This window comes from Leptonychotes weddellii, chromosome 12 (assembly GCF_054177405.1).
Source record: "Leptonychotes weddellii isolate Sample4059 chromosome 12, ASM5417740v2, whole genome shotgun sequence".
Taxonomy (NCBI): Eukaryota; Metazoa; Chordata; class Mammalia; order Carnivora; family Phocidae; genus Leptonychotes; species Leptonychotes weddellii.
In genome coordinates this window covers 81,144,206-81,163,331 of record NC_138380.1, presented here as the reverse complement: position 1 = coordinate 81,163,331, position 19,126 = coordinate 81,144,206, and the positions used below count along the sequence as shown (strand labels likewise).

The window sequence follows — 19,126 nt, the reverse complement described above, 5'->3', positions numbered from 1 at the left end:
AGATGGACTCTGAAAAACAAACTGAGGGTTCTAGAGGGGAGGGGGGTGGGAGGATGGGTTGGCCTGGTGGTGGGTATTGAGGAGGGCACGTTCTGCATGGAGCACTGGGTGTTGTGCACGAACAATGAATCATGGAACACTTCATCTAGAACTAATGATGTAATGTATGGGGATTAACATAAGAATAAAAAAAAAAATGAAGTTTATGTACCAACTCCCACTTCATAAAAATTCATTTGGCTGTTTATCCAGCAAATTTATGTATATTCAATAAACCGCTCTTTTTACTAAAAAAAAAAATAAAATAAAAAAATAAATTATACTTAGAGGAATAAACTTAAAATTTTAAGTTAAAAAAAAAAGAAATTAAGCTAAAATATATCAATGTCTCTAACACTATGATGGAATAAGTCTGGATGGCATGTGCTAGATTGTCCTGTGTTTTATTTTTATTTGGATTTGCTTTATCTATAAAACAATTATTCTGAATAAAATGCATACAATTCAAAATGTAACTTGTTTTTACACCCACTTCCCTCTATATTCATTCTCTCAACCAAAGGATTCTGTTTGCCCCAAACGGCACTGGAACAATATTCAAAAAGTAAATATTGAAGTACTTTTCCTAAATTGTCTGTAAGCAGTTTTGCTGTAAAATGTGCTACTCATTTTTGAAAGACCAGCAATTCCGCTGTTATTGTTTAGTGTGAAAGATCAGATTGTCTCACTTCAAAATGGGTCTATGATTTCACATCAACTTTTTTTGCATGTATGATATATAACCGAGCACCATTGCTTCTCTTTGTGAAAGCCATCCTTCAGAGGGATTATTTTAAGGAAATTCTGCCCCACATTTTTGAATAAGAAATAATAGACACCAACACTGATGTATGAAAGAGGAAAGCTGCTGGAGCCATCTCCTTTAAGGACTGACTCGTAAAAAATGAGTCTAAAAATTCAACGAAGGGGCTTTAGGATTACACATAAATATGAAATTTCTTAAAACATACGTTGTTTAGGAAAATTCCAGTTTCCCCGGAGATCCTGAAGAATGAAATGAAATTTTTCTACCAGAAAGCCCATCAGAAATCTCTCCTGAAATGCATGATTGCAATGCTCTCTCTATCCGGCACTTAAGACACCTGGAAACTTCTACCAACAAATGACACACAAACTGAACCAGAGTTGAAACATAGACTGTCACAAAATCTAAGTTGTGTACTCCAGTGTAGAGGGTAGAAGACACTCCAGCCTTCCCACCAGGATATTGACTTCCACTCATGCACAGTTGATAAACTTAACTCGACGAGCATGATTATCTGTTTGCAATTGCAACATTCAACTGTTCTAGCCTTGCAGTGGTAGGAGACTATACAAGTAACAGCCAGAGAGTGTGGAAAGGGTTAAACGGGGAGAAGTTTCTGTCCTCTGACCAGGAGGCTGTTGAGGTCACCAGGGGTAGAAAAATTCCCCAGCCCTAAGGAAAGGGCAGTAATCTGGAGAGTCATGTCCAAGGGCGAGATAAACCCGTCATCTCCTTTGGGCCTCGGGGATCGCAGTTTGATGAAGCCAGGCAGGATGTGATGCACTTTGGAAAGATTGTCATTAAGAAGTGGTTATGCTTTCTAAACTTTATACTTTGGGTGTCTTTAAAAAATGCACCTATGTGAAAAATCTTCTCCCTCAGATAAATCATTTCTAACTTCTATTACTTGCTGTATCCGTTGTTCAAGATGTGACCAAGGCAAAGATTTGGTGAAACAGTATCTTTTATACATTGCAAAGTCTTCTGAAAATGTGTAGCAAGATCTATCCTGAGACCCAGTTGAACCTGTATATTAAGAAAATAATCTTAAATGCAGGGCGAGAAAAGCTTTGTGGCAAATTCATTGCAGCACTGCTTATGTTAAAAATGCAAATCATCTAAATAATAAAAAACCAATTAAATATTATGGTTTTACCAGTCTGGTTCTTGGATGCAAACACTGACATATGCAAACAATAACAGCTTATTATGCAGGAAAGGATTTCTTTAAAGGTAATCTCATAGCACATAAAGCTGAAGAAATGACTGGGGAAAATGTAACCCAGGACAGTTATGCATCTGGGAATATATCCAAGATCCCACCCCAGGAGCACTCAGGTGAGGATGCTAATGCTCATCCTATTGGACCACCCAGTTAACTCTCAACTGTCTTGCATCTCGTGTCCCTCTCCCATGACTCGAAAATCCCCGGGAGAAATATCCAACTGCCTGACCTCTTCATGTGCCCTGGCTGCCAGAGAGAAGACAGGACATCTGCCCCCTTTAGCTTTGGTAGTGGGAGCAGAGTTTTGTCTCCACCTATCTTTGGAATCTTCCAAGGTGGGAAGTGTTTTGATGGCAAGCGTCAAAAAATTACAAATTTCCATCATAGTCCACCTTTTCCTGATATCATGATACGTTCATCCCACATCTGGTTCTAAAACAAAAACAAACCCTTCCACCAAACACAGTGTTGCATCCACTCAGCCTTCTGGAAGCACATCCACCCTGTCTTCAAGGAAACCAACCCAGAGTCCCATCACTCGCTGATGGCATCCAGCTGTGCTCTCTCCCTTTTCCATTTCTGTTACGATTCAGTCTCCGATGTCCCGCAACTTATGATCCAAATGATAAAGTTTACCACCAACACACATCGAGTATACAGTCGTGGGGTAAAGAAGGGAACTAAAAAGGAAATTAAATATATTTTTATATTTTATAATAAAAAATACAAATACGTACAAAACATCACACGAGGAACACAGATTGGGATCGCAGGCTTCATTTCTGTTAACTCTTCAAGAGGCTGCGTTGGGATTAATGATCTTGCTTTCCTAGTCATTCCACCTTCCCTCCACCTTCAGCAAGCATCTCCTTACCAGCTAGAGTGACCCAAACCTTCTTTCCTGGGGATTCTGTCTTTGAAGGTCCTGCAAGTACAGAGGCAGAGTGCGCTTACATTACATTTTGTGCTTGGACTTGGCAAGACCGGATTGTCTAGACTGCAGTCATACCCCTCCCTGCAGCCACTGTGTAACAAAAGCTCTATTGCTCTTTAAGAGTTGAGATCAATTACCCCAATCAAAATGATACCGCCCCCCCACTTTCTTTGGCCTGCTTATCCGTTAGCATGAGGACTCCAAAAGAGCTGGGTATTGGTATGTATTCCAATTCAGGGGTGCAACTAGTGTGTCATCTAGTAAAAACCTACTTCCTTAGACACCGGAGCCCAAAGTCAGGTATAGGAAGTACAATTTTGCCTCTGAGGCATTTGGATATAATTGTGATCAGTGTCAGAGAGATTTTCCCTCTCTCTTGGTTTTAGATCCACGTAGTCTGCATCGAGAAGGCTCCATCAGTTTTCACAGAAGAACGCACAGCTCTGCCTTGCATCAACATGAATACATTTTCTTTGCTTCTGTTATAATTATTCTAACAGTTTCCTAAACTTGAGTTGAGTGAACACTCCATCTGCCTGGCACTGGGAAGTCTCTTGAGGTGTGTGAGGGACCAACATAGAGAAGTCTAGACTGAACTCCATGCGTCTCAGAGCAGCGGTTGAGTGAAGGGCAGCAGATAGAGAGCCAAGGTTGAGACCGAGAGTGGTGGCCAGGCTTATAGCGACTGACACAGGCGATACTCAGTAACAGGTCAGCAGACGGGACCTATGACTGTGACCGTGGAAGGAAGAGCAAGATGGTGGACAGCGCGCCAGTAAATGTGAGGGAGCCCTGTTACCAGAGGTCAGATGGAGACACCGGCAAACCAGCTGGTCTCATCAGAAAATCATTATGAAGATCAGGAAACATCACTGTGAGGTAGCCAGTGTGGTCCAATAAGGAAACAATTCTATCTTCTCCTAAGTTAGAAACCAATCTCAGGTGAAGGGCAGCTCGGGGCCAGGAGTTAAGTGCCATTAGCCCACAGCACCAAGGTGGCAAGATGAAGGGGAACCAAAAGAATTGCTGTCCAATATCTACTTTCTTCCCTCTGTCTTTTGGGAATAGAATTCCTCCATGTTCTAAACAGGCACGTGGCTGCCTAGTTGGAGAAACTATTTCTCAAATTCGCTTGCAGTTCAGTGCGACCATGTGACTGAATTCTGGCCGGGAGGATATTCGTGAGAGTGTTGTGTGCAACTTCAAGGACACAACTTTAAAAGGAAGCTGTTCAACCTCCGTGGGAGGCAAGAATAATGGCCCTCAGAGATATCCATGTCCTAACCTCCATAGCCTGTGACTATGTTATGTTACATGGCAAAGGGAAATTAAGGTTGCGGATAGAATTACTGTTTGAATCAGCTGAACTTGAAATGGGGCAATTAGCCCGAACTATCCAGGTGGGTCCAATGTAATGTAAGAGTCCTTAAAAGTGGAAGAGGAAGGAGCACCTGGGTGGCTCAGTTGTTAAGCATCTGCCTTTGGCTCGGGTAATGATCCCAGGGTCCTGGGATCGAACCCCCATCGGGCTCCCTGCTCCGCGGGAAGCCTGCTTCTCCCTCTCCCACTCCCCTGCTTGTGTTCCCTCTCTCGCTGTGTCTCTCTCTCTCAAATAAATAAATAAAATCTTTAAAAAAAAAAGTGAAAGAGGAAGGCGGAAGAGAGAGAGGGGGAGAAAGTCAGCGAGGTACCAGCAAGAGAAGGATTTGGTCTGATGTTCCTGGCTTTTAATATAGAGAAGAACGTTAAGTGGATCCCAGAAACTGGAAAAAGCAAAGAAAGGGATTATTTTCCACCGCCTCCAGAAAAGAACACAGCCATGCAGCACCTTGATTTTAGCCGAGTGAGTCCTGTGTCGGACTTCTAACCTACAAAACTGTAAGCTAAAGATGTGTCCTCTTAAGCTACTATGTTTATGGTGATTGGTTATAGCAGCAATAGAAAACTAAGACACTCTCCATTTGTCCTTTTCCCCTTCAAGTGAGCCAGAATGTGGCGAGTCAGGTATAACCATGTAGAGGAGGATAAGACTGGTGAAGCAAGGCCAAAGAAACTGAAATCCCTAGTTGGCTACCAGTCAGGGTCCTGGCAGGACGCAGAGGGTACAAGCTGGAACCGTTTAATAAGGGGATGGCGGAGAAAGATGTGGTCAGGGTGAAGGAAAGCTATAAAGGATAGGGCAGCATGAGACAGGGGGTCCTCACCACGCCTGGCCACCCTGCTTGGCCGAGGAGAGCGGGTGACAACCGGGAATCGAAGGGAGTGTGTAGGAAGGCCACTTACCAGGACCTGTGGTCACTGGCGGGGAACGCACCAGCTGTGACAAAGCTGCAGAGGCTCTAGGGGCAGGGACACGCCGGCGCTGCTCTCCCCGGTTCCAGCCAGTCTCTGGTGAGCACGTCCCATTCCTTGAACCAAGACCCCAGACTGATGCTGCCACGTAGACCAGCCTCCTGGGGCTTAGAGGCCGCACGGGGACTGTGTGGATTAAAGCTGTCCACGCCTGGTTTCCTGGGCTGCCTGCCGGCTTGAACTTGCATGGGACAGAAAAGCAAACGTCTCGTGTGATGTCACTGGGACATCAGTCTCCTTTAAAACCGCCGAACCAACGGCCCCTGTATATCTCTGGGGCACTAATGGCATCCAAGCCCTCTCCAGACTGCTACAACAGTCCCTCTCTGTCCCACAGCGTGGGCACAGTGGCACCAAGGGTCAGGTGACAAGTGCAAATTCTGGCTTGTCCCCTACATGACCTCACGCAGTTCACAGTCTCTGAATTTCATGTCCTTCCTTTCCTTCAGCTGTGAAATGCTAAGGACTAGGCCTGGTCTACCGCCCAGGGTCACTCCCAGGTGGAAGGGCTAGGAGAAGCGTAAGGTATTCCTGAAATCCTTCGAGACCCGCTTCCTAGCAGTCACCTTGTGTTACAGCTGCACTTCCCATGTGCGCAGGCGCTCCGGCCACGTTGCCGGCCTTAAAAGCCTCATTCCTGTCTCTCTACCAAGTCTGACTTTTCCTTAGGAAAACCTCCCTTCCTCCGAAGTCATGTCTGTCCGGCTTAGCTGCATTTTCTCTGAAGTCTTCTCTTACGTCGCCAGTTTGCTGATAAGCCTTATCTAACCAGATAGTAACAAACGAGAGGATGTAGAACACATGTTCAGCCACTTCCATATTCCTTTATAGAACTTAGCACCGTGCGGAACATTCTAAATATTTGTTCACTTACATATTAGTTCCATAAATTGACTCCAAATTGTTGCAACTCAGACAGTCCTGGGACCATCCCTGAATAAAAAAGTTTTCCACTGTAACATGAAACCAGCTCGCCATATGGGTTGGCCCCTCTAAAAAATGTAATTGAGAACAATGCAAGTCTTTAACTCCATATGTAGAGGAAACCATGTCAAATGGGAATCCAATCCATGCACAGGACAAAAGAAATCCTTTTCCCCATCTCCCCCCCCCCAGCTCTCTGTAACCACCACCCTATAGCAGCTACTGAAAATCATCCCTCTGGAAACTTCTCGGCTGTAAAAACTCTCCAAACCAAGCTCCCTGCTCTTTCCTCTCAAATCTGGTTCTTCCCTTTACCCTTGGTCACTCTCTCTTTTCCTCCCCGCCGTGGATGTTTGTTTACAAGGTTGTTGATGTTTTCCAAGCCCCTGGGCTATAAATTAGGGTGTGCCACTCCCAAACCAAGGTCATGGCCTCGCAGGCAACAGCTACACTTCCCAGGCAGAGTTCACTGAGCCAAAGTGAAGGAGTTCCTTGCTTTGCATTCAATTAGGCTTTGCATAGAGAAAGCGGTTGCATTAAGTGGCTAAGCAAAAAACCTTAAAGAACACATGTGAAAAACATTTTTATATATAAATATAAAGGCTTATATATTTACATATAAGATTTATGCAAAATTTATGTAAATACAGCTATGATTTTTAGGTTCCTCAGTAATCCTTAGCCATTCAACAAACTAATCAAACTCTCCTGCATGCAAATCCCCACACACACATACCTACCTATTCGTCTCTTCTTACCACCAATCCCCCCAAACAAGCCTGAGTAGAACTTTTTTCATTCACTTAATGCTTCTAACTAAAAGTTCTTTGCCAGCCCTGATTCTTACGCTTCAGAAAAATGACAAAGTTTGGTGACCAAAGTTTTCACAGGCTTTTTCCATTTATAAGCTTTTAAGGCTTTTAGGAATAGAGGTGCCAGCTTACACTTTACTAGAGGACAGTCCCCTGTTTGTTCTCTTCTGTTTCCTGCCCTCAACCCTTGAGAGAGCATTCCCACTCCCCCCTCCCACCCCCCCCTCCAACATAAAGCAGACGAAGCATGATTTCTCTTAACACCAGCTTATCCATCAGCATCTAGCTTTTCTCTACTGGGAAATAGCTTGAAACTACATATAATCTTTAGCTTTACTCATTAAATGCTTTGGCCATTCTAGAAGGCTGCTTCTGCCCTACCAGTCCACCTCTGACTCAGCCTGCTGACTGAACAAGCTTTGTTAGGCAAAGCAAGCTTACCACAATCTATATTAAACATATTAATCAGAATGTACAGGATTTTGGAGTACAGTGTTTTCTTCCTGTTCATATGGATTATGTTTTTTTAAAGGTTGTGTTTGCTTCATAGCCATATTGACATCGTTCCATGCACAACCATGGTTCTTTGATGACAAACACCAAAGTCTAGGAAATAGAAGGCTGGCCATGTTTTATCTTCTATTCTCCAGGTGGTAACAGATGAAGTTTACTGCATTCAAAGCCCTCTGGTCCTCCCTACGTGGCACCAAGAATTAAAATCTAATCTTTAGTACTGGTACTTGCTCGCAGGGAAGATTCTGAAATAGCCCACAGAACGTTCATAGTAAAAAAAAAAGAAAAGAAAAGAAAGAAAGAAAGAAAAAAAAAAAGAAAAATAAATAAATAGATTTTATTTATTTATTTATTTATTTATTTATTTGTCAGTGGAAGATAGTCCCTCTAATGGGAAAAGCTATAAAATGATTATCTGAAAAGTTCTAGAAAGAACTAGGCAAACCCTTAGAGAGCTGGCTGCAGGAATCTCTCTGGAGCTTTTGTGCATGCTCTTCTCCCCGATCTTGACTCTCCTTCATGAAAGAGGTTTAAGAAATCCAAAGTGCAAGAGATTTAAAGAATTCCCTCACCCCCCCCATTTTCAGAAGAGCACGGAGATGACCTTAGCCGGGCTCACACAGCTCATTGGCAGAAATGCCAAGGTGGGGGTGATAGAAAACCTCTCCCAGGACAATACTTGTTCTATTGAACCCTATCTTCCAAGACCACTTGCTTTTTTAACTGGTCTTAGGCTCTATTAAACTGTCCATCAAATACAGGAGAACATTTTCTTACAATTGACTAACCTATTTTTTATGTAAATGGCCTATCTTAGAAAGGATTTCACAGAAAGTAATTCTGCTTGAGAAAAAACAAAGATCAAAGTGTCTCACCAAATAGAAATATTTTATCCTTAATGTTAGTGAACAAACATGTCTAATCTTGTGGGACTAGGAGGTCTTTTAAGAATAGCCAACTAAGTGAGCATATAGTCTTCATCAAACACAATCAGCAGAATTTTCAGTCCTCAAAGCTTTCCATGTAGTTCTTAAAAACAAAGCAACAGTGTAACAAATAACAAAGGTAGGCCAAATTTAAAATGTTAAGTTCCATTATCTAAAACTTATTACAATATATGTGTATTGCTTTACATTCATTTGCTTTTGTAGTTAGGTTTATTTTGTTTTCCTACATAAACAACTATTTGGTTGGGTACAGTGGTTCTATAAGATACACAACCAATTTCTAGGACTCCGTAATAACTGCTATCTAGATTATTAGCTCTGTTAAAGTGAATATTTAAATTAATCCAAGTTTTTTTTTTCTTGGTTCTCAACTGAGCCTATTAAAAGCATCACTATACTGTGAACTTTCTAGAAAGGAGTAGGAATGGAAGTTAAATGGGGCCTGAAAATCTAACAGCCGAACTAGTGTTTGAGGATTCCAGAGATTCGTACCATGGGAAGAAGCTCAAAGCTTGGAAAGGCTGTATAAACATCCCATATCTAAAGATAAACACTCGGGGATCTTTATGACATTCAGGTTTAGCTTTGTGTTGGCCATACTGCATTATGATTCATCTAGGGAAGCAAAATACTAATGGAAAAGGTCAAATATTCGGGATTAAAAGAACCATTGCTTTCATTTGGGAAGCGGTCTAAACTTTCTTACAAACCAATGTAAAAAAGTTAATCTATTCAGATAGGATAGGCTTCAAGTTGCAATTTTCGTTTAAAATCCCAGTTCTGTCCAACTCTTCAGACCACCACCATACATTCTACACACCAGATATATAGAGATTTGTATTCTAAAATTTCTCCTTAAACTCCATTTTTCCTTCCATCCACTTTGGGGGCTAACTCTAATATACAGACAGTGTGAAAGATTTAAACACTGATAAACACGTTCCTTTGTAAGAAAAAAATCAACTTTCCACTGTGAATACAGCTAACTATATTTTGACTGGAACATAAAAGCAAAGGAAGTGGTTACAGAAAATTAATCATGGCTACTCAACATTGTATTCAGACCTAAATAGACCGCAACAGTTCCTACTGGAACTCAAGTTTCTATGAAATACCCACATATTTTAGGGATATCAGCAAGCTTGATCTGTTTTCCTTGACTTTGGGCAGAAGACACTCTTTGCTCAGGGATGTGAACGTGGCAATACTTCCACCTAGGTTACAGAGTTTATTAAAGTGACTTCACTTCTGAACATCAAAGGTCACTTTGGAGAATGCAATCATAGGAAACTATCTTAATGTAAAAATTTTTAGAACAAGGGCTATACATGTTCATTATGGAAAAAATCATAAAATAAGGGGAAACAATGATTTAATATTTTGGGCTAAAATGTAGGCAATTCCTGGGTGGTCTCCCTTTTTAATCCCTCAAGAAATATGATATACATCTACATATTTTTTTTCACAATTGGAGCTTACTTTCCCCCAGTTATATCCTAAAAATAGGCCCCCATCTTTTTAGGCAACTGTCTAGTATTCTATTACAGGGGTCTAGCATAATTACTTAACCTAAACGATCATCAATAAGGGATCAATCAGTCATTTCCAGTTTTTCTCTTATTTAAAAATGATAGTGTAAACCTCTTTATCTGCATAATTTGGCATATTTTCCCACGAAGTTATGTGTAATTTAAATTTTAATATTTCAGATTGCCCTCCAGAAAGGCACACAGTACCTTCGTAGCAATTAGTTATGATAGTGCCCTTATGGACCTCATTACAGAGGACACCGGAAGACATGGGAACCTTGACTTACCATTAGATCATCATCACCCTGCAGCTTCTCACATGACGGTGAAAGTATGGTTGCTTCTTGGTAAACCTCGTGTGGATTTACACTCTCCACAGCATGGTGTAGAGCAGTGACTGAGCAAGTTTATGCTGAGTTAACATTATGTATTCTCATTAATACTTCACAGAACACTCCTCGCTTATATTTCCCATGGAATAAAATGTAATGTGCTATAAATACATAGTACTAATGTATATTGGGTATGACTCATTCTGGCTAAAGAATTACCTGTGAATTATTTCTCCCCAGAAAGCACAATGGGCATAGTTCCAGGCATTCATTGAATGAACACATTCAGTAAGTATCTGATGAGTTCTGTGCTCAGTGCTGGGGAAATTAGGTTGCTCTCAGAGCACTTGAAATTGAGCAAACACAGAAAATATACTCCTACACTAACAATCTGTTTGGTGGGCATTCATTGTATACCAACGATGTATTCTGTGTTGGTGTTAGGGATATGGCAGTGAGGGCGAGAGATGAAGTGCCTGGCCTTGTGTGTGGCACAGCTGGTCTAGAACAATCCAGAAAGATCTCTTCCAATAGGTGTATGTCCAAGTAATCTACCTGGGCTGTGGAATTGAGAAGTTTCCACACGTGAACGTAAGTAGAAGCTGTCTTGGCAGAGAAGAGCGAAGAGTGAGAAGGCATTCCAGGCAGAAGGAACTGGATGAGCCAAAAACCAGGGTTTAGGTTTTGAGAACAGTGAGTCTATGCAGGCAAGAGCTTGGAGGGAGTGGAGGTTGATAGCTGAGAATGCAGAGGTGAGAGTAATCACATAGGGGCCAGATTTCCAAGAGCCTATAGAGTGTGCTAAGACACCTGGTCTTTGTACTTGTTTCACAGATGAGATTGAGGAGCCCTGTCATGTCATTTAGTAAAATCATTGGTGACTAGAAATAATGAATTTTAATTTCCTAGCTCTTTGAATTTGTATTTTAAGGTAAAAACCCAGACTCAGCCAACATTTATCATATGCTTTATTCAAAGTATAACAAACACTGATACCTAAAAAAAAAAAAAAAACAACTTTGGATTACAGTTTTTTGCTAATTATACCAGTTACAGACAAATAGATTGTCATTAAAAAAAAAAACCTCATCCCATCCCAAACATAATCACTGTACCCTCCCCAAGAGTACCCACCATCATCTGTTTGCTCTGCCTCTTTCTAGAATTTTATCATTGTCTAATCCTGTATGTATGTGTATATATGTTTATAGAAATAGAGCATTGTAATGTTCCTCCTTCATCTTCGACTTTAACCCTTGTGGGTCTCCTTACCAATAGCGTATCCATGTCAAGACAACCCTGGACTTCTCTCCATGTAGAACATATCCCATTAGTACATAGCAGTGATTGGCACATAGAAAACACTCAAGAAATGTTAAAGAATGAGAGAGGTTGCTGCTAAGGTTTAAGGTACTAATTAGGTAGATAACTGGAGCTGCCAAAGTCCAAGGCCATCAACTAGTGGTCAGTACTTTGATTAAAAAGTCCTGAGCAGATGGAGGAATCGTCAGCTCCACATTCCATGCTTTCCAGACATCATCTAGTCAGAGGGGTTAATAGCAAAATTCCATTAGCCATCTTGGAAAGGGCAAACACATCCTATGACTTCTTTGTCTGGCGAACAGCCCAATATGTGAAATAACACCTACTCCTGGAGTGAAGCCTAGTGCTGACTTGTTCATGATGTGATAAAAACGTAGTCACTCGGCTCTGGGTGGGCTGGCCTTCCCAAATCTGATCACCAGCCATGGCAGCCACAGGCGCAACAGCCTTGATAAAATAAATGCTCTTTCCAGGAGAGCAGGCTTATTCTTCTAGAGGAGTTGCAGTTGTAGAGTTAATGCTTCTAGAAGGCCCACAGCACTGTGGCTGCGGATGATGAGGCAGGACTGTGGTTTTTAGAGAGGGGATGCCTTTTAACTAGCCTTTCCGTCACTTCTGAAAGGTGCTCAGATCAAAAACTGCATCTACTCAGGGTAAAAATACTGGACCGGAAATTAGGATCTACTCAAGTACAAGCCATGAGTAGTAGTGGAGTGTTTAACTTGCTAACTGAACCTAGTGTCCTGGATCACCCTAGGTAATAATTAATAACCCAGATCTATGAGCTAGGTTTGCAGCAAGAGAGTAGTTGACACCATCATTTCAAGCCTCTGGTACAAAGATACTGCCTGAACCTTACTACACTCAAAATAGAAGTTAAATAATTCTTTTTTTTTTTTTTAAGATTTATTTATTTTAGAGAGAGCAAGCACATGGGCGAAAGCTGGGTGGGGAGGGGGAGACAGAGAGCGAGAGCAAGAGCAAGAAAGAGAGAGAAAGAATCTTAAGCAGGCTCCACACCCTGCATGGAGCCGGACGTGGGACTTGATCTCACAACCCTGAGATCATGACCTGAGCCAAAATCAAGAGCCCAACGCTTAACTGACAGAGCCACCCAGGCGCCCCAATAAATGCTTTCTCATTCAATAAGCATTTCCTAAGGACCTACCATGTGCCGGGCATGGGACTGGGAACTCATGGGGAAATGTGGTGAGGACTTTTGGGGCTCACTGGGAACTGAACCGGACATTTCAAATGGAGAAAGACAGAATCTAGATTTAAAAAAGAGTAAAGGAAGAGTGAAAAAGTTAAAATATTGGCATACAGAAAGTCCTTTTCTCCTCCTCTGGCTATTACTGAATTTCAGCATCATTACAAAGCCGAGGGCAGTAACACCATCAACTGAAATAAAATTTTCAAAATCTTTAAAATACAATTTTAGGTAGATTGCTATAAGAGGTGAACAGAGTTTAATTAAAAGTTTTTCTAAAACTTAACTATCAGATAGTTAATCAGATGTTGGTGATTTTCAAGCACCAGTTTTAAAACAAAAAGCAGGCCTCAAATTTTAGATGCCAATGTATTTTATCCAAGCACATAGCTCATATAAAAAAATACTTTTTAAGTATTTCTAAAGTAAGTAGCTGTAATAATTTCTTAAACTTCCAGTTCTACAGATGTTTGTGAAGGTAACTATCAAAGTTGCCAAAAGCTGACCAGAGAGACAAAAACCCTTACTTTTAAAGGTCTTAAATTTTATTATATGTGAACTGGCAAGAATTTGTGTTTTTTACATTCTTACTGCCCCTCCTCTCGGTAGGGCACTCATGAACGCAGGTAAAGACAGGATATGCCAGAAAAATGAAACTAGTTTATGACGAATAATCAAGTCTTAAAATGTTTAATTGACTACACTTAGGTTAATCCTGCTACGAATCTAATTAAATAAAAAAATTAAGAGCTTTGCTAAGGCTCTTGAGTCTTACCTCAACCATTAATCTCTCTCCTACTCATTTTTAAAGCGCCGGGTTAGCAACCAGATGCTAAAATCCATAAACAAAGAATAAACAGTGAGCCGAAAATGTGTCCCAGTTAGACTGTTTCTATGGCATTCTTGTTAAATATAGATAAGAAGTTTTTAAAGAGGTTTGGAATTCACGGGCATAGATGGGTACAAAGTGTCACCCTACCTCCAGCAGGATCTAAAGAATCCTCTTGCCACCTTTGTGGGAGGTGAAATTCGATGGGTATACAGCATTTCAGAAAGCCTATGAAGAGCATGGATGTGACCACCTTATACCACTTTAGTGACCATCTTAAAACATTCAAATACAGACTTGGGTCCTCACTTGTGACCTTTCTTTTGACATACTTAATAGACAGATGACTGTTTTTAAGACACTAATGCTAAAGACCTGCTTGAATCATGATAAACTAGGTCATGTTGCAGTTTAAAACAACACCCCCCCACCCCCCCACCCCCACCGCCCCACCAAATCTCAGGCTACAAACAGCAAAGGTTTATAACTCTCATGCTGCGTATCCAGGAAAATGTCTTGGCTTGGGTAATGTCTGCTGGCTTCAGGCATAGCTGGATCAAGATATTCCAAGAAGGTCCTTAAGGATCTGCCCTTTTGCTTCCCTCTGTTCAGCCTTCCTCTGTGGTTAGCCCTGGTCTCAAGCAGCCTCTACCAGTTCCATCCATATAACTCTAAGTCCAGGGGGAAAGAGATTTTCTCTCCCACAAAAAAATCCCAGAAGTTACCTAACTGCAAATTTGAATTGTATACTCATCCCTAAACCAAATACTGGGAAGAAGGAGATGCAAATGCACTGAATTATGAGCCTGGAGCCCATGGAGGGAGTGGCCCCATCCAAATTATGTGGGCTGACAATGTCAGGGGACTAGTCCCCTCAAAAAAACTCTGGGTGCTGTTACCAGACAAAGGGATGTTAAGATAAGCCCACATAGCAGTTTCTATTTATGGTCCAAGATTGAAAATGCCAAGACTCCCTGCTTGATTCAGGCTTTCCATAATCTAGATGACAGCACCCTTATGTGCTCTCTTAATGGTTATAAGAAAGGGTTATTCAATTTTTGTTATTTATCCAGCAAGCAGATTTTGAGTGTATTCCGTACACCAAAAACTCTGCCATTGGAGGGAAATCCAAATTCCAATAAAATACAGTGCCTGCCCTCAAAGAGCTCCTAAGGGCAAGGATATTTAATACAAGATTACAAATTCCTGTCCCACATATTATAAAAGGGACATGTAGAAAGTGCTATGTGACTTTTGTTCTGAATTTTCCTGGTCATTGAACATTCTTTTTTAGCTCACTTCCGAATCTCACAAAGTACATTTAAATCTAATTTCCACAGCAAATGAGAACGATGTTACGTAAACAGTCAGGTTTTAGAACCTAAAGGTCAAAGTCTAGAATGTGCCATCCTTGTTTTACATCAATCCAGGATTTAAAATGAGACACATAAGTGGCATTCTACAACTATGAAGGTGACCTTGAAAGCAGTTTTTTTTTTCCTTCAAACAAATAATGCCTCAGACAAATGTTACATATTCTTTGAGACAGAACAGCCAACAATTTGCAGTCCCACCTGCCATTCAAAATGCTGCAGAACTTTCCAGTAAAGACTGCCTTCTGCTGAAGCAGGTCGTGCCACGTGAGGACACGTGTGGAATGGATAAGAAGGTAAGGGTCATGTCAGCAGAAGTAAAGCTTCGACGAGCTCCACTAACAAAAGTGATTCATTCCTCCTAAATTTGTAACATCTTCAGAAACCAGAGGAAGTCGTATGAAATAGAACAGAGAGGAAGAATTTGTTGATGAGTGAAATTTGGAAGTATTCCGAAACTGAACTCAAGCCTGGTGATATTTTTTTCTACTTGACTAGAAATACATGTTAGGTAGAAAGTGGACATTTAAGATTTAAAGAAGTGTTTAGAACATGGAGACCAGTCTTTATTTAGTTGCATTCAAGAAACATTTATTGAGCACCTACAATGTGCCCATGTCACATTAGGCAATGTTTAGGCACAAATCAATGTTGCACAATACTTGGCCTTGTCTTACTGTCTATCAGAGATAAGGCATAAACAAATAGTTACAGCATTATGTCATTTACGCTGGAACAGGCTTTTACAAGGTGCTGGTGGACAGAGTTGGGGGTGGAGAGAGGGAAGAGAGGAACTCTGTTTAAGTGGAAGCTTTAAAGATGCATGGTAGTTCACTAAGGTGATGAGTGCAATGAGGGTCCATGGAGGAGAGGGCAAAAAGTATAAAGTATGTCCTCTACAGGCAACTTCAAGAAGCTCATATAGGCGGGCGCCTGGGTGGCTCAGATGGTTAAAGCGTCTGCCTTCGGCTCAGGTCATGATCCCAGTGTCCTGGGATCGAGTCCCGCATCGGGCTCCCTGCTCCTTGGGAGCTTGCTTCTCCCTCTGCCTCTCTCTCTCTCTGTCTCTCATGAATAAATAAATAAAATCTTTAAAAAAAAAAAAAAAGAAGCTCATATAGGCAGAGGGAAGCCATTGAAGGCTTTGGAACAAGAGAATGACTTAATCAAAGGTGTGCCTCAGAAATCCTTCTAGTGATGTTAGGGAGGAATGGACAAGGAGAAGGGGAGAGTTTGGAATAGACATGGCAGCCGGGGCAGGAGGGGCGGGGGGCGGGGAGGCTCCTGCAAGGGTTCAGACCAGACTTGAGGACAGACTGAACTAAGTTAGGGTGATGATATTGGAGCAGTGGGAACACGGTGGCCAGCTGCTAGTAAAGTAGAAAGGACAGGAGCTAGTTTTGGAAAAGGTAAGGAGAGGGAAATGGCCAACACAAGTCCCAGGTGGGGCCGGCTTTAAGGATGTGGGATCTGTAGAGTCTCAGAAGGGTCCCAGGCTTGGTTTAATGCTGTCAACATCTTGAAACCATTAATTTTTGAACAAAGGGCCCACATGCTCATTTTCATTGTGCACTGGGCCCTGCAAATCCTACAGCTAGTCTTGCTCCCAGGCTTGTCCTGAGCTCAGAGGTGGATCACCTTGCCAATAATAGAAATTGGAAACAGAAGAACACATTTTGTTCTAAGAGGGATGGGTGGGGAGAGGTCAGTTTTGCAACGCATGTACTTATGGGCCATCAAAGTAGAGCTATTCAAAAGGCTGTTAGAAATTGGATGTAAATTCCACGCAAGTTACACGCTTGAGTTATAGATGCAGGGAGTACCAAGCCTAAGGTGGTGGAGAGGTTGGGTATGGATGAGAGTGTTCAGAGGGAAAAACAGCTGGAGACAGAACCTTTGGGAGCACCTACGTTTAAGGGAAAGGGAGGGGAAAGAGAAATGGGAGAGGGGGAGTTAGAGTCCTAAGGGAAAATGTTGGAACTGTGTTCTGGAAGTCAAGGAAAAAAGTCTCAAGAAGGGAGTGACCGTGTGAGATAAGCCACAAAGAGATCCAGTGGGGAAAACGGCCATTGCACTTGACAGTAAGAGGGTCCATGGTGAGACCAGTGGTGGAGATGGAGGTCCTATTATAATGGAATCACTGAGACCAGTGGTGGAGATGGAGGTCCTATTATAATGGAATGAAGGAGCAACCAAGAGGAAACAAATAAGAGCAGACCATTCTTTCAAATACTTGGGCTAGGAAATCAAAAGGAGGAAAGGAGTTAAGAGTGTAGAGAATAGAGAAGCGTTTTGGTTTTTTTTTCTTAAGATGGGGAAATTGAGCAGATATGCACGTGAGAGCCTTATCCTTAGCAGGTCAGAGGAGGGCACATACTTCCGGGACAAAAGTACATTCTGGAATGGGGAATGGAGACCAACAAATTTCCAGATGGAATGGTCAGAGGGTGAATGCGTATTCTATACATTATTCCGTGCATGTATGTGTTAAAAAGAGAAAAAAAAAAAAGCCCTCAACAAATCTCTTAATTTTCTCAGTAATGTTAAGTTTACTCCTGAGAGTGAGGTGGTCAGGGTACAGGGCTTTAGAACAGTGCTGAGGCGACTCTTTGCAATCTATGAGAAGACACTGACCAGGGAGAAATATCACTGCTGAGTAGCAGGGAGGGCTCAGCGGCTCTCCAAGCAGAAGCCAGTCTCATGAAAGAGTCAGAACTGAATGATGCTTGTCATGTGTATGGATGAAAAACTAAGAGGCAACTTTAGCCCAGGGTATTAAGAGCTCAACAAGGGGAAAAGCATTTGCCTCTGAATATTTTTTAATTAAGCTCTGAAGACCCTCCATTGCAATATTAAACCCTCACAACAGCACCTGCTTTCTTTGTGTTGCTGGGGCTGCCCAGCCAGCACCAAGGATCCTGGGCATTGGCTGGAGGCGAACCACTCTGGAGGCTGCAACAGGGCAAGTGCTGATTTAGTGAATAATTAATGCATCACCAAGACCTGAGGCTCCTGCCTCCCTCAGCAGAAAGGAAGTTTATAAACCCATAAAGCAGCTTTACTTTGTGGTCTAATGATTAAACTTTCCCTGGGCCCTATTTCATTGCAGCTCAGTTAAAAGCTGACCAACTAGCCGCTTAAACCATTCTCCCTGGGGTAATTAAAAACAAGCAAAATCTCCGGGCTGGACTAGCAAATAACTGTACCCCCTCGTGCAGGGCACTTCTGTGGAAAACCCCAACTTTGACTCCATCCATTGCGCTAAGGCAGCAGAATTGGGCTAGTTCACTGGAAGGGTGGCGGTCCCGCCGCCAGCCTCACTTACCTCCCCAACCCCCAGGAGATGGGTGAGCTGCTTCTGTTCACCCCTGATCTAACCAGACAGGTCGCACACGGTGCCATTAGAAGCCCTCCCCTTCCCCCCACCTCACCATTTGTGTACCATGGAGTTCCTCTCTAGAATTGCCGAGGTGGCGCTTTGTGGAGACGGTGAAGTGTGTCTCATTCGTGGTTGAACCAACCCTGTCACGGAGAGATGGGAAAAAGCCTCACCAACAAGACTGTCATTCGAGAAATTACCTGAATTAGAGCCATCGTCTGGATTTAGGTAAGAAGTAGATTTTATAAAAACAATTAAATGGGTAATTCAATGCCGTGGCCACCTGGATGGCAGGGACGAAAGGCAGGTCCCGAATAAATGTGCGCGCCCAGGGAGCCAAGTGAGCAGCAGTTTCCTGGCTTCGCGTGGACACCTTCGAGATGTCGAGTCTAGCCCAAGCTCAGTGATACCGGATTCCCTTCCTTCCCGGCAACAAACCTGACAGGTCGACCCTCTTTCTAAGGGTTAACCCGCCTTCCCTCCCCCGCCTCCCCCGGTGCCCGGGGCGGGAGTCTGTGGCCCCGGGTACCCTTCCGTGACTCACTCCTTGCAAATGTAAACGCCCGAGCGCGCGGTAGGTCCCGCCGGGCCCCCTCGCGCCGCGATCCCCACACCTACCTCCGCGACCAGCCCAGACGC

General features: G+C 42.5%; 1 long non-coding RNA gene across 1 annotated transcript; it reads right to left on the bottom strand.

Moving 5' to 3' along the window:
* Positions 1-88: 88 nt before the first annotated feature.
* On the bottom strand, positions 89-19,037 carry LOC115945051 (uncharacterized). The gene is made up of 3 exons (XR_004079534.2): positions 18,540-19,037; positions 2,768-2,955; positions 89-1,831 (listed from the first exon to the last, which is right to left on the bottom strand). It is a non-coding gene; the product is annotated as an uncharacterized LOC115945051 (long non-coding RNA).
* Positions 19,038-19,126: the final 89 nt, after the last annotated feature.